The sequence below is a fragment of the Paroedura picta genome, chromosome 8 (genome assembly GCF_049243985.1).
Source record: "Paroedura picta isolate Pp20150507F chromosome 8, Ppicta_v3.0, whole genome shotgun sequence".
NCBI lineage: Eukaryota > Metazoa > Chordata > Lepidosauria > Squamata > Gekkonidae > Paroedura > Paroedura picta.
In genome coordinates, this window is record NC_135376.1 from 70,189,390 (window position 1) to 70,204,279 (window position 14,890).

At 46.1% G+C, this 14,890-nt stretch overlaps 1 protein-coding gene across 5 annotated transcripts in view; it reads left to right on the forward strand.

The window, feature by feature from the left end:
- Nucleotides 1-826: 826 nt before the first annotated feature.
- The window catches only part of PLCE1 (phospholipase C epsilon 1), a 160,546-nt gene continuing 146,482 nt past the window's right edge, over nucleotides 827-14,890 (forward strand). For 3 of the 5 annotated variants that reach the window (XM_077350294.1, XM_077350298.1, XM_077350299.1), the window contains exon 1: nucleotides 827-1,183. The gene's annotated coding sequence lies outside the window, so the exon portion shown is untranslated. Of the gene's footprint in view, nucleotides 1,184-6,091; nucleotides 6,464-14,890 lie in introns of those variants that run through there. The other 2 variants (XM_077350295.1, XM_077350296.1) reach the window with 2 other exon arrangements.

The following is a 14,890-nucleotide window of genomic DNA, read 5'->3' on the forward strand; positions in this document are numbered from 1 at the left end:
CCAAACGCACCATAAATGAGCTGGCTTCCTAAGACAGAAAATAACGATCTTCTAATAACAGGAGAGAGGGATGCAATTCGGTCTCTGAGCCGTGTCTATATTTCTGGATAGGGAAATGGCATAAAGCTAAACTTGATCTTTCTGGCGATGATGTGTTCAAGAAACTGGAAGGGAACGCAGCAGATGAACTGTGAAGGTTTACAACCAAAGCCTGGGACATGGTCTCCACATGCCATAATTATGAGGATTGCTGGGTTTCGTAAGAGAAAAGACCAGCACAGAATTGCTTGTTGCTTTCAGCCAACTCCTGCCTCTCTTTGGCTGGAGACATTTCACGTTCCAGAAGAGATTTACAAGACTGCTCCGTCCCCTCCTTGTTTTGACTTGGCTCCCAAAACCTTTTGCATGCAAAGATGCCCAGTCCGGTCAAATGGTAGCTTTCCCGTAAAGCAGATGGAAACTTCCCAATACAACCCCCCCCCCCTCCTCTTTGCGTTCCCAAGGCTCTTTAGCGCACAGCCTTTTCTTACCATAGATAATGGTTGGCAGCGATCACGCACAGTGCAGAGGTTGTGCGCTGCGCTTCGGAAACAAAGTCCTGAATCGAGCCATTGTTTCCTCTGCGGCCGCCTGCCTGCCTGCCTCCCCCCCCCCCCCCCTCCAGCCAGCGGACCGAGAAAGCAGGGCGCAAGAAAGGCACCTTGTTGTGTCGTGAGCGACTCTGGGCAGGGCAGGGGCGGGAATCCAGAGCTCCGCAGGGGCCCAGAGCGCGGCAGCTCAATGGGACGGAGCCCTGGCAGCGCCGCTCGCTCACACATTCCGATGCAGTGAGGCAGCGGCAGGGACCCCAGCTCCCCGCCGCCGCTCTGCAAGGGAAGCCCGGCCGCGCAGCCCGCTTTCATTCAAACGCGGCCGGAGGGACGGCCGAGACGCTGCACCACGGGCGGTGGGGCCAAGGCTCGACGGCTGCGCGCTCGGCCAGGCTGGCGCCCCTCGGAGGGGAGAGCCGAGAAGTGACGAGGGGCGCCGCTTCCGCTCCGCACCTCGCCGGGGACCGCGTCGCTGCTTCCCAACAACCCCGGGCCGTCGAGGCTCGCTGGAATCGACGGGCGTCCCTCTGCAGCAACGCCGCCAACAGAACGCGCCGCGGCCACCTCTGTATGCCCCGGATGCCAGCCTCCAGGTGGGACCCCCCGAATGACAGCTGCTTTCCAGACTCCAGAGCTCAGCCCCCACCGGAGAAAATGGCTGCCTGGGAGGGTGGTTTCCAGGGCACTGCACCCCACTGTGGTTCCTGTCCACCCCCAAATCTCCAGGGGTTTCCCCACCTGGGTCTGGCAACCCTTGGGCTGCAGCCTCCCTCTCTGCAGGGACGTCCCCAGTGGAGCCTGTTAGGATGTGTTGGGGTTGTCTTGTGCTTTGCCAAGGAGAGGGAGGGAGAGGTATTGTGGAGAAGGGCCCCAGAGGACAGGGGGCCCTCACCAAGTCCCAGCTTTGGAAGGGAGGGAGGCCCAAAGGCCACAGCCAGGGGGCCACAGCCAGGGAAGGCCTCAGCCTCTCTGTTGTTGGCCATCCAGAGGAACTGGTGGGCGGCTGGGTGAGACAGGATGCCGTGCTAGATGGTCATCAGGGCTATTCTGATGTTTTTCTCTGGGACCAGGTAGGCCACCTACTCCGATGGCCTTCTTGTTTGCAAGTAAGCCCCAGAGGGGGTCATTCAAGGAGGGCCGCCACTTCAGTCTATGGCAGGTGAAACTGTCATCCTTGTGGCCCTGATGCATTGAAGCCTGTTGGGCTTACTCCCAAATTCCTAGTACTTGTGTAATCGGATTGTATGTGGACCAGCACAGGAGAAAGACACAGTGTGTGTGTGTGTGTGTGTGTGCGCGCATGCACGAGTGTGCTTTTGCGGAACATTGAACTGGACAGAGGTGGGAGACGGATGTTTTGGGGAAATGCTACACTGTAGCCAGACCTTGGGGGGGGGTGCCCCACTCCCACCTTGCAGACGTTTTGCATGGAAGAGAGGGAGCAGCCTCTCTGGAGCAGCACAGCTAGTTTCACACACCTTGGATAATGCATTTTCATTGTGAGTTAGCAGTTGTTTGCAAGTAGATTTTCCTGTTTCCACACAGGAAAACCCAACTGCAAAGGAGTGCTAAAGCACATTGAAAGTGCATTATCCAACATGAGTGAAATTAGCCCAAGAGGAGCATGGATGTGCTCTGTGTGGAGTTTTCCTGACAATGCAAAGGAAGGCCCTGTTGCACGCTTCCAAATTCCCACATTAATCCTCCACTTCCCCCACTCCCTATCATGATTCCAATTGATTCCAATTGATCTCAACAGAAAAGCCAAACCAAAGCACTTCTTCAGACCTCAGTCACCTAATATGTGTGATGCTCAAGTTAGAATATTAAGATTGTGGCTCTGGAGAACACCTCTGCCCTTTCATTCACCCTGATGGACAGTTCTGTAGAACAGGAAACCTTGCAGATTCGCCATATTCTGATTGGCTGTAATGAAAGGTATCCCATGGACTTTCATATGGACTAACAAAGCTACTGCTCTTCCAGAGCCACTGTGATGTAGTGGTTAAGGAGTGGTGGACTCTGATCTGGAGAATCAGGTTTGATTTCCGCACTTCTCCACATGCAACCAACTTGAGCTAATCACAGAACTCTCTCAGCCCCATCTACCTCACAGGGTGTCTGTTGTGTGGAGGGAAAAGGGTTTGTAAGCCACTTAGGGGCTTATTCAGGTAGTGAAAAGTGGGGTATGAAAACCCTTCTTCCTCACTCCATACTTTATGATGGTTTCTGAGGATTGTATTAACTCGTGTCTAGAAAACAATTAGCTCTTCTTACTACTGTGGGTAGTGGCAAACTGGAAGGGACATTGTAAGTCCTGAAACATCTCTCCCTCCTGTTGGCAATTTTCTACTGAACAGCTTGACCAGTGGTTCTCAACCTGGGGGGTCGGGACTCCTTTGGGGGTCGAACGACCCTTTCACAGGGGTCACGGCAGGGCAAGCAGCTTTGCGGGGGGGGGGGCACTGCCACTGTTGCTGCTCCTCCTGCAGGCACCCGCACTTGGCCACCAGCCACTCCAGCAGTGCCTCCAGTGCAGTACAGTCTACCGCCAGGGGCTCCAGGTGGCGGCGCAGCTTGGCAGGACAAGAGGCAAAACTAAACTGAGAAACCCTGGAAAAAAAACCATTTATATATGATCATGAACAATGGATCTTCACGCCATTGGTCAGTTTTGGTTTAATTTCTGTGCAAGAACACTTGCATAATTCTATGGTTGGGGATCACCACAACATTACTGCATCAAAGGGAACTGCATTAAAGGGAACTGCATTAAAGGGTCACGCTTGAGAACCACTGAGCTAGACTGAAAAAGAGTTCTGAAGAACAGGAAAGCTTGCTCATACTATCTGCCCACTGCGATGCTATAGAGGGGAAGCAGAGGAGAGAGAAAAAGAGGAGGACACAGGGTTCTTTCACTGGTGGTATTAAAAGGGCCTTCTGCAGAATCAGTTTCTTGCACACGTCCTTATGTGTGCACTGCAGTTTTCCTCAAAGTTGTTCTTCTGTTACAGGGATACTAGGAAAGGTTTTTAAAAATTGTATTGAGGAAAATGAGGCTCTCACCTGAATAATGCAGGCTAGCTCGATCTTGCCAAATCTCACATGCCATACCATTAAATTTTTGATCAAAATCCATGTAGCCATGTTGGCTCTCATCACAATTAATATGCTCAGCAGTATAAATGCTTTGCTGTCTGAGTAGGTCTCCCCTAATACTATAACCCCAGCATGGAATGACTTTTTTAAAGATTCAAAACCAAAAAATAGGCTAACCTTCCCAGCAGTAACGGTATGTCGATAAATGACATGTGAGTGCCACAAAATGACTGTGGCCGCTGTGGCTCACCCTGACCACACATGATGATTTGCATAGAGACAAACCACATAACGAGTGCACTGCCTGAAATGGAGCATAGAGATTTCAGATTTGCATTTATTTTACTGCCAGGGTAGAGTAATCATTAGAGAGTCACACTGGGGGTACTCAGGATTCAGATCTCAACTTGCCATGAAACAACCTGGATGACCTTGGGCCTGTCATTTTCTCTCAGCATGACCTACCTCACAGGATTGTTTTGATGATAACATGGAAGGGGGGAGAATAATATCCATAACCTGAACTCCTTAGATGAAAGGTGGCATAAAAATGCAATAAATACCCAAATGTCTACTGCGCCCATGCTTTCCATGCACACATGAGCCAGCAGGCGCAGCTGCAGTCTCTTCCTCCACATGTACATTGGGTCAGGGGAAAATGCCGCCTTGTTTTGCAAATATTTGTTTCATAGGAAAAATGATTAGTTGACAAGGTTGCTCACAAACTGGCTGGAAACATTTTGGTGGAAGATACAAATAGAATCCTTTTCCTAGAAAAATAATCCAGTATTAAATAGCTGACAAGTTTGGAGCCTCTTTATGTTCATAATCTTCTGCCTGATTTTACCTAATAGCCAGGTTGGTTCTAGAGGAGCACAGGCTGAAATTCTTTCTGAATCAAGGGCCCACTTGTCCCAAGAGCTGGTGTAAACACAGTCGGTGCTTCATTTGTACGGTGAGAGGCAGTCTGCCTAGGCCTTCCTGGAGGTCAGAACCTCTGTCCTAGAAGCCCTTTATCATTAATCCTTTCTCTGTGGAACAGATTTCCTCTTTCAGTGATAAGGGAGAGGCAGAGAGTATTTACTCAAGAAGACCTTCCTTTATTATGGCTTAGACCTAGCATAAAACCAGGGTGTGTTTGTAAATACATGATTTATGTATTTTAACTTTGATCCTTGGGGTAACTCATGTGTCCATTAAAATACATTATAACCGATGCACAGTCAATAAGAAAAAAATATTAAAACTAAAACAGACCCCTGCAGCAAATAATTGTAGCTGCAACAAATATGACAAGAGCACAAACCTGCTGTTAAAGGCAGGAATAAAAAACCCTTTTATCTGGTGCTGTGGAGCAGTCTAGCCTGCTGGAGGGATTTAGGGAGTTCCTTCCATCCCCTTCACACCAAAACAAGGGGTGGGGACAGCCTAAAGATTTCAACAGCTGGGCAGGTTCACATGGCAGCAGGTGATCTGTAAAATTCCTTAATCCCAGACTGTTTAGGGATTTAATCCTGAGCAGAGTTACTCCAGGCTAAACCCACTGGAATCTTAGACAGGAGTCATTTCAACAGCGCAGGATTGCTCTTGTAAAGGTCAGAGCCAAAAAGAGCTTTCGGCCTGTGAAGTTCCTAAGCTCCCAAGCCTCTGTGCCAGACAGCAGTCTTGCACCTCTTTTCCGAATCTTTTCTGAGAAGGTTCAGAAAGCCTAATTTGAATGTGATCAATGGAGCGATAACTGGAGCCAGGTTTGTGTAGTGATTAATTGTGGCAGCCTCTAATCTGAAGAACCCAGGTTGGTTCCCCACTCCTCCACATGCAGCCAACGGACCAACCTTGGCCCAGTTACAGTCCTCTCGGAGCTCTCTTGGTCTCACCCACCACACAGGGTGCCTGTTGCAGAGAAGAGGAAGGGAAGGCGATTGTAAACCAGTTTGGGACTCCTTGGGTGTAAAACCCAGCTCTATTTTCTTCTCCTGTTATTTCCTGGAACGGGACACGCAGCTAATGAACCCAAGTTGGTGAAAGGTGCAGGATCCAGGCAGGTTTAGATCAGCCCTAAGTGGCCTGCTACCCTGGAATCCGTCTCCCTGCAATTTACAGCTCTGTATAGGATTGCACCGATCTCACAGAAAACCTGCAACACCAGGACAGTTCCCTCAGGCTAAAAAAGTCGCCCCAACTTACTCCCAGCCGTGATCCCCACACCGCCCCCCCATACGTTGCCTCTCGAAGCGCCTTCCCGGCTAAGCCCCCGAGCCTTGCGCGTCCGGCCAGCCGCCTCTCCTCCAGCCAGCCCTGGCAGGCGAGCGAGGCCCCGTCCCCGCCCCCGCCCCGTCCAGCAGCCCTCTGGGAGCCGGCCTGCGCGGGGAGGGAGGGAGAGAGGGGGAGGCGAGGCGCTAGGAGCCTCCCTGGCTTGCAGAAGGCGGGAAGCCGCTCCGGTTGCCGTCCGAGGCAGCCGCGGCGGGGAGTTCGGGGAAGGGCATCGCCGTCCAAAAGAGGGACGTGGCTCTGCAAAGGGCGCAGCGAGGGGAAGACGCGGCTGCAGGAGCCGCCGCCAAGCCGGACTGCCGAGAGAGGAGCTGCGGCTGCTGCCGCCCCTGCCCAGACGACGGCGAAGAGGCGGCTTTCTCCGGGCGCCGGTGGGTGAGAAACGCTTCCCTGACCCGACGGGTTTGTTCTCTCGGCCACGGCGGTGGGTCTCCATCCTGTGACCCGTGCGATGGGCAGGGAGAGAAGCTCACCGGATCTTCAGGTGCCTTCCGAAGCTCCAGGTGGGCGTGCTGAACTTTTAATCCGCTCTTAAACCGAACCCCCTTCACCCGAACCAAAAATGATAGATAGATAGATAGATAGATAGATAGATAGATAGATAGATAGATAGATAGATAGATAGATAGATAGATAGATACGCAGGGTTTTCCTGTTTGGGGAAGGGCATTTGATCATCAGGCGTCTGATAACTGATATCTCAGGCACGTGTTCAGAAGAGAGAAGAATGCCTAGCAGCCGCGCCAACAACTCTCCTGTTTGCTCAACGTGAGGTTTGATTCCTTTCCTCAGGGTGTTCTTTTTGAAAGATACCTACACTATTTTTGTTTGGCAGTCGGAGCAAACAATATTTAGGGTGTGTCGTTTTCGCCCTAAGGTTGGGGTCAGCAGAAGGGGCTGCCCAGAATCTTGAATGCCTTCTGATACCCCCCTCTCCATCTCACTTGCAGACCACGCATTACTTTTAAGGTATGCAGAACTGAGAAACTATAACTGTGCTCCCTTGCCCATCAGATGTACATTTCTGTCTCCACAGGGTAACCCATGCCCCACTTCCCTGCAAAGTGTTTTGTCTTTAACTGCTGTGTGGTAGGCAGAAGTTCAACTTGTGGAGTGTAATTAAGGCTGCTAGTTTGTTTACAGGCTTTTTGTTCCCATCAGGGGTAGTCAAACTGTAGCCCTCCAGATGTCCATGGTCTACAATTCCCATTCGCTGGCAGGGGCTCATGGGAATTGTAGTCCATGGATAACTGGAAGGCTGCAGTTTGACTACCCCAGTCTCTTGCTCTGCAGATATTTAGGGGGAGTTATCCAAAAACAAAATGCCACATTGGCACAATGTGCAAGCTTTTGAGTTCTCCAGAATTCTTCCTCGGGTGGGATGCTGTTTAAAAAAGGGGGAGCCATGGGAAATAGTTGGCAGTGTTTCTCTTCATAAGGCAAAAACCTTATTTTGCTGATTTCTCTTAGGATTCCCATCCCCCTCTTAGGACTCCCACTCCCACCCCACCCCCCGCCCCATCAGGAGCCACCTTTCCCAGATGGAGTGATGGAGAAACCTGCTCCTGTTGACTTTCTGTATGTCACATTTCCTGTCAGAAAAAGTTACACTTCTACCTTGAAATAATAGTTTTATTTCAAATAATCTGATGACTCAGTGGTCTTGGACAACATAAATCACTTTCATACCGCTCTGTCGTTCCACCCTTGAATTGAAGCCACCGCAGCCAGAGTTTTTGGCTGTGGCCATCCTTAATACCAAAATCAGTGTCAGTGAGCAGAAAAGCTGGGGATGGGGAAGAAGTGCCAGAAGCCATTGGCCGGATCTAAAGATCTCTTAAAGGGGCTGTCAACATGCAGTTAAACAAGATGTGAGCTTAAGTTTTAGCTGTTCCAGATCAACAAGGACGCAGTCTGTCCCAGTAAGCTACTCCTTGGAATCTACCCAGCAAAACTACAGAAAGAAAAGCATTTAGACATGTCCAAAGAAAAGTCCTCGGGTCAATCAGCCAAAATAAAACAAATAGGTAAAAGAAGGAACAATGTTAAAAAAACCCCCATAAAGCATACTCCATGAGCTTTCGGGCCCATGGATAATTAAAGCCTCTGGTGCTCTATCAAGGGAGAGCATTGCGGCCTGAGGGGGGGGGGATACTTCTTAATTCCCACTCTAGGTCTTCTGTCCCTTTGAGTGTACTTTTCTACTTTCAGATGCAATTTAGTTGTGGGGGGCTACCAATATTGAGATCTCTAACATCGAGATCATTGTTAGATCTATTGCATTGGCGCCACCCTCTTCTGAATATTATTCTCCCAACCAGGCTGAACTTGGGGGTAAATACAATCAGAACTGTGACCACCGCCGCTTATATGTTATATGTGACTTGTTGTTGATGTTAATTGGGATTTTTATGGGTATTTTATTGTGTTTTAACTGTTTATGTTGTAAACCGCCCTGAGACCTATTTGGAGAAGGGCGGTCTAAAAATTAAATAATAATAATAATAATAATAATAATAATAATAATAATAATAATAATAATAATGCATATACACTAAAATGTATGATGTATTTTCTCATTTGAGTTCTAGAATACTGCCCCAAGACATCGCAGTGAGGCGCGTATATAAATCAAATGAATAAATAATAAATTAATAGATTTTGTTTGGAAGCTAGATAGGGTACTGTTTAGCTTTGGCTGTTGATCTCCCAGAGAAAGTGAAAAACTTCCTTTTAGTTTTAGCAAGGATAACAAAACTAAAAAGCCTTTCATAGGATAGCGGATAGAATGTTGGACTTCAGGTCTCTCTTTGGCCATCTTTGGATAAATTATTCTCTGTTATCTACTCAATAAGATTGTTGTAAGAATAAAATAGGATCACTGCGTATATAATCCCTAGTCTTGCTGATTAATATGCAATATGATGTGAATAACAGACCGAACAGTGAATCAACATTGCTGATACACACACTCTTGTATACTGTGGAATTAATCTGGACAAATTGGTTATTAATACAAACATTAAAATAGATTTGTAACTTCCCCTGGACGTACCTGGCATTGGAATAGCAGAAGAAAGCTAACTTAAGTGAAAGGGTGTTTGTGTGGCAAGTTAGTATGGGGTCATGATTCTTAGGGTATTGCCTCTCGTTAGTTTCCCTGAGTGGTTTTGGCAGCTATACAAAGTAAGGAGCTATTTTACAGGTCTGCTATTTCTTCACCCTTCCCGTAGCCGTCTTATTATCCTTAAAGCAAAAATAACCTTTTGGTAAACTTAAAGCAAAAATAACCTTTTGGTAAACCTTTTGTTAAACTATTTTGAAGCATGGTGCTTTAAAATAGATAAAACTTCCAAACCTAATTTGAGTGACTGGAACCAAGCAATTAATTCCATACAAGTTCCATATAAGTTTGGATGGCGCTTTTTGTTTCTTTCGTGAGAAAGTGATTTCCAGTGCAGTCTTAAGCAGAGTTTAAAACCTTTGAAGTGTTGGCTAGAAAGACAGGTTACAGATGAAGTAAATAAATGGGTTTGGAAGAGTGCAGTTATGCAAAGGACTCTGCCATAAATGTTTTCACTGTGATAGAATTCCCCTGGTTGGCAATAAAAATATATGTAATTTACAAAATCTCCATTTCTTAGTGGTAATTTCTGGTCTATGAACATATACAATGAATTATTGTAATACGTATATAGTGCCAATCTTCTTGTAGCCTGTGTGGTGTAGTGGTTAAAAGCAGCAGTCTCTGTCCTGGAGAACTGGGTTTGATTCCCACTCCTCCTCCACATGCAGCCAACTGAGTGACCTTGGGCCAGTCACAGTTCTCTCAGAGCTCTCTCAGCCACACCTACATCACGGGATGTCTGTTGTGGAGAGAGGAAGAGAAGGTGATTGTAAGCTGCTTCAGGACTCCTTTGAGTAGTACCAAGTAGGGTACCAAAACTCAGGATTTTTCTCTCGTCTACTTTTGTTAGCTACTGCCCTCTTATAAGCCCCGTTCCTCATCACTTTTCTATCCATCCAGGCTTCTGGAGGTATATTTGCTGCATCACAAGAGAAAGCAATGAGGTAGAAGGGAGTGTAGTAATAAAGGAAGTTACAGAAGAGTTCAGCACCTGCTGCTTCAAGCTGCCCTGTTGCTTTGCAGCTGTTTGGCAGAGACCTGGGTTCTTGGCCCAACCGTGAGTTTCAGGCTCATTTTCGTTTTGGCCATACGCAATTTTCTTATTCTGATGTGTTGGTGCAAAACATAAGAGATACTTTCTGGACCGTGGTTAAGAGAGCTTCCTTTTCTCTTTTCGGCCAAAGTCTCCTCTGCTGGACTAACTGCAGTTGATACGGCTAGATCCAGCCAGCACTATTACACTCTGCGATCCTGTACCTGTGGTGGTTTGACTGTAAATTGGGGAAGCTTTGTGCCACTGTTTTATGGGTGTTAGTATTGAGAATTGTGATTTATTTTATTGGGGATTAATTCTGTCTTTTGTGTAACCCGCCATGAGTCTCCAAAGAGTAGCAGGATAAAAATCCCCCAAAATAAAATAAATAAATAATTCTAAGCTAATGGTCCAGTAAGCTCTGACAAGGCATTAAGTCCAATTTAATGTAATATTTTCTTCTAAGTAAACCTGCCTGTTGGTCTAACAAGCTTTCTTGCTTAATCAAAATATTTAACCTGATTAAGCAAAGACAGGATTTACTGAAGAATGTGGGTGCTTTCCTTATGCTTGTAGCCCCTAGACTAGCGGTCCCCAACCTTTCTCAGGTCAAGGACCGCCTCCGGAGTGAGGGAAGAGCCGACGGCCCGGGTGCTGTGAAAACGCGCACGCGCACCAGGTGGCGTTAACGCGCATGCGCGGCAACTGTGTGTGCGCGTTTTCACCACTAGGGGGAGCTAACGTGTATGTGCGGCAACAGCAGCATGTGTCACCGCCATGCCGGTGGCTGTGCCTGCCTCTTCCCTTCCTTCTTGCTGCCGGCGGGGGAAGGCAGGCGTGGCTGGCGGCGGCCCGGTACCGTGGCCTTTGCGGCCCGCCACCGGGCCGCAGACCAGGGGTTGATGACCCCTGCCCTAGACCACTGTTTGTGGTGCCAGTAGGTCATGCAAGGTGCATTTGGCTGCTTTTTTAGACATTCGTGGGAGTGTGAATTATTAAGGTAGCTTGTCTGTGAATTATTAAGGTACTCTTCTGTCTGGTTGTAGCATCGCACAACATGTAAGGGCTTTCTGGCCAAAGCCAGCTGCAGTTGTGTTATTTGACACAGTGACCTCAACAAGGCAGCATCACCACTCATTGCATGGCCATGCTCAAAAGTGTCCTTTCCCCCCTTACCAATTAACTTGGTTTCCTTTATCTTTCTTCTCCCCTTGCCCTGAGACATTCCAGGGCGAAATGACATTAATGAAATGTGTGTGTGTGTGTGTGTGTGTGTGTGGGGGATTGCTCCACAAGTTTTCTACAAGTTGTAGAAGATCCGGCGTCCCTTCTCAGGATGCCCTGAACACCTAGGGCAGGAGGTGCCCCCCTTGTCCTGGGGCCTGTGCTGGGGGAGGGAGCAAGATGGGATTCTGTAATTTTATCAATGTTTTATTGGGGTCTTTTACTATAAGCTGCTACAAGCCAGTTTGGTCTGGGAGTGGCGGTCAATAAATTTAAAAATAAATAAATTGTATGTTTGGTATATCTCTTAACCGCAAACCTGCATATAATGTTATTTTTCTTCTGTGTAACTCTACATTGCACCTTCTGTTGTCAATAGACATTGTCTAGTTGAGTTTAATCTTAAGATACAAAGTGCATTTAATTACATAAGGTTTAATTTTTCATTATTTATTTTTGCTTAGACCATTTTGCTTGGCCCATTCCTGTTGTTGCTTTCTGTTGTTAACTCTACTTTTGCTTTCAGTTTAATTCTGTTCTGCTGCACATGTGTACTTTCTGGGTGGAACTGACTGAGTACTCACTATGTAAAGGCATTAACACTGGTGTGGCCCAGTGCTTTGGCACAATTAAACTGTGCAAATGAAAGCAGGAATCCTCATCCTGGCAAACATGTTGCAGTCTCTTTCTGAAATGGGACTTCTGTTCATTTTGCTAGTGAGGTCTGGTCTACGCCCCCAGTAGAATAAGGTGGGAGATTTCTAAAGTAGCCATTAAGAGTGTGATTTTGAATGCCAGCTTTAGCTTGAAAATTGCTTGTTGAAAACTCGCGCAGAAAAAAAAATAACAGGCTATTCCTTTTTGTCCCAATGAGGTATTTAGGGGGGAAATCCTAAAAAAGTATTTTTTGCCTTTACCAGGGAGAGGTACAGTCCATTCAACTGCTTCACTCTATTTCACATATAGACTAGGCCTTGGCAGCGTTGTCAGTGTATTAACATTAGGTCTTTGTGATTTAATTTATTTATTTAATTCATTTGCTTCATTTATAATCTGCTTTCCTCCCCTAGAGGGGACCCAAAGCAGCTTATGCTGCTCTCTTCCTCCTCACAAATTAGTCTGAAAGTATGCAGCTGGCCCAAGGTCACCCAGCAAGTTTCCATGGCAAAGTGGGTAGCAGGGTCCAGGGCAGGCTGCTGATGGTATGGATTGTGTGGGCAACCTGCTGATAGTTTGCGCACCTTCATAGCAGGTCCTGAAATAGCAGGTCCTGAGCCTCTTCCACTTTGCACTGTCTTCTGAGATGTTGTGGCCTCTTTTTGAATGATGTGGCGGTCAGCGCTAGAAACAGTTAGTTTAGTCGTGCTCATCTGGATGAGAAATTTGTAGGATTCAGAGGTTATTTTCTTTCTTATAAACTATAACCACCTAACTTCACTGGCTGACAATTTATGGTCGAGTAATTTCAGGTGTCTCTAATGGATTTTATCCTTGGCAAAGTAGTCCTCTCGTGTTCCACCTGAAGAACAAATACTGTAAAACCACTACAGATACAGTGTCTTGTATCCTGCCATACACTTTAGCTTTCTTGTGAGAGAGTCATGATTTCTGCTGATTTCCCCCTCCTGTTGCAGACTTCTGAAATTTACCATACTGATCAGCAAACCCTCCAGGAACAGCACATGGGCAAGGTGTGGGCCTGAAATCAGTAAAATGGGACAGAAAAAATTTCTGGAAAATTTGTTGAGGCTAAATTTTTTTCTGTGGAAAAAATTTGCATACCACCTTTGTAAATACTATCTGTTTACTTATAGTTGTCAAGGCTTCTTAAAATTGAATTGGACAATTTCCCCAGAAGCCATTGATGGGAGAATTGGCTGCCCCCCTCCTAAGAAAGCTTAAATATCCTTAAGACTTCAGAATGGGTGGCTAGTTAAAAACTAGTAAACTAGACAAGAGTAATAGGTTTGCTGTTAGGGGATACCATTGCTTTTAAAAAAAAGGAACAACCAGAGTAGGTACCATGAAATTGTGGAAGTAGTAATCAGTCATGCTAATTTGTATTACTTCAAAAAAAGGTCTTAGCTTAACTTCCAAAATTATCCATAATAATAGTGCTGGCACTGGTTGCATTCCTCGCTGGCTGCATCACAACAAATGCTCATGATATTTATTCAGTAACAATAGCAGTGGCTCTATTTATTTATTTATTCATTCAGTTTGTATACAGTCCCTCACTATGACATTGGGGTTTTCTGTGCGGGGAATGCTGGCTGAATTGCATTTTCCTAACTATTTTGTCTGTAATGCCTTGAAAAATCTGATATCCTCTGCCCAATATACATTGTTTTGAGGCAAAATATCTGAATCTCGCATTCCAAGGAATAGCATTTTGGATTGACGGCCGTAGTGCTGAAGCAGCTTAAAGCTATGTGCTTTTTAACTGGGTTGCTGGTATTCAGCAATGTATTTTGACTTTGAAAATATGAACTATTCCAGCAGCAAGATAAGGTCATATGGGAATAGTATTTTAAAGCACTTATTTGGATAGAATGTTTTAATTGTACGAGTTGTGCTGCACAAGTCTAAAGAATAGCATTAAAAAAAGAGATGAAATTCTCTAATTGCATGTGACCTTGCTTATGTTGTAGGGGCTGATTAGTTGTCTCAGCAAGTAGTGGTGCTCTGATGTGGGACCTTTGGTCCCAGAGTTTTTCTTTTCATCTGTGTTCCTGTGAACAGCAAGAATGTGTCTTGAAGTGAAAGTCATTTTTAGAGTCGTTTTACAGGGCAGCATTTTATTGGCTTAGTTCATAGAATCCTCCTCCTTACCAGTACAGGGCACCAACAGATGGCATTTAAATAATGTTCTGCTTGGCTATAAGTTTACAGTGTAGGGAAACAGTCAATATAGAGTAGAAAGTCCCTTATGTCTTCCTGACTTTGCATTCCAGTGAGGAACTTGATCTAATTATTCTGTTGGATGGAGTTTGATGATATACTTTCTGATTCTTGTCTTTCTCTGCACCTGCTTCTAAATTGGGAAGAAAAAAAATCTGTTTATGAAGTCAATCCTGTTGGTTGGTGGGAATTCATAGTCACATGTTTGAAAAACCAACATCTTCATTAAGTTGCCAAATGACTTTCTGTTTTAATAGCAAATATATTGTATTCATAATAGTTATAAAAAACAGAACTTTCAAGAGATTGAGCTCTATTTATTTTCATTGGAAAGATACCACTTACAATTCAGCAACTAAGCACTACCATTCATTGTTCTAAAGAGCCAGTTTGGTGTAGTGGTTAGGAGTGCAGACTTCTAATCTGGCATGCCGGGTTCGATTCTGCACTCCCCCACATGCAAGCTTCTGGGTGACCTTGGGCTCACCACGGCACTGATAAAGCTGTTCTGACCGAACAGTAATATCAGGGCTCTCTCAGCCTCACCTACCTCACAGGGTGTCTGTTGTGGGGAGAGGAATGGGAAGGCGACTGTAAGCCTTCCTTTGGGTAGGGCAAATCGGTATATAAGAACCAACTCTTCTT